Source organism: Octopus bimaculoides, chromosome 5 (genome assembly GCF_001194135.2).
Source record: "Octopus bimaculoides isolate UCB-OBI-ISO-001 chromosome 5, ASM119413v2, whole genome shotgun sequence".
NCBI classification, from domain to species: Eukaryota; Metazoa; Mollusca; class Cephalopoda; order Octopoda; family Octopodidae; genus Octopus; species Octopus bimaculoides.
Genome location: NC_068985.1, coordinates 74,807,427 through 74,808,722, shown reverse-complemented (window position 1 = coordinate 74,808,722; position 1,296 = coordinate 74,807,427).

Here is a 1,296-nt window from a genome sequence, read left to right as displayed (position 1 = left end):
ATATATATATATATAAATGGGTTGGACAAAATAATGGAAACACCTTACAATTTCAATTAAAATTATTTTAATATGGGGGTAGGACCGACTTTGGCAGTAATTACAGCTTGAATTCTACGAGGTATGGACTCGTACAAAGTTTGAATTATTTCCAAAGGAATTTTTATCCATTCTTCATCTAACACAGTCTCCACTTCTATAGTGATGATGGTGGAGGATATCGACTCCTTACATGTTTATCTAAAGTGCACCATAAATGTTTAATAATATTGAGGTCTGGGGACTGTCGTGGCCAGATGAGACGTTCAACTTCACTAGAATGTTCCTCGTGCCATCAAGTAACAACTTTATTTGTGTGAATTGGTGCATTATCATCCTGAAAGACTGCGTTTTCCTCCAGAAACAGTTCCGCAAACATAGGATGAATTTGATGCGATAAAATGCTTAAATAGTCTTCACTATTAATTCTGCGATGAAGGGGAGACCACTTGACCAGCGGATTTACAAGATATAGCCCCCCACCCCAGATCGTCACAGATCTTCCTCCATGTTTAACAGCTGTAAGAAGGCAATTTGGGTCAAATGCTTCTTTTGGCTGTCTCCACACGCATACTCGGTCGGTGGTTGGACATAAGGTAAAGAATGACTCGTCCGATAAAATAACATTGTTCCACTGCTCTGCAGACCAATTCTGTAGGTTTTTACTCCACTCAAAACTCTTTGCAAAGTTTGTTTTTGAAAGCAGTAGTTTTCTGATTGCAACCATTCCGTGAAATCCGGGTTTGTGCAGCTTCTAGCGAACAGTTTTTGTGTAAACTGGGTTCTCCAGGTGTCATTAAGCTCTGCAGTAATTTTGGGAGCTGTTCTTTTGTAATCCTTTCTAACAATTCGCGTAAGAGTCCGACGATCCCAATCTGGAAGTTTTGGTTCTCTTGCGGAGTTTTGTTTCGTCGAGGAGATTTTTCCCTCTTTCTCAAAATCTATCATCACTTTCAAGACATTACTTCTTGCTACACCATACATTTCGATTGTTGTCCTTGCGCTAGTGCCTACCGTACGAGCACCGACAATTTGATCGCTTTGAAAGTCTGATAGATCTGACATTTTAATGAATTTTAATTACCTGTTTCTAATGATATATGTAAAGAAACAGGAATTTTATCAAAACATGTTCAGCATCACTAATAAAAAAAAACATAAAAATAAACAAGCTTTTAATGGTTTAAGGGATATTTCCAGATTATGATGCTATGATGCTAGGTGTTTCCATTATTTTTTCCGTATATATATATATAT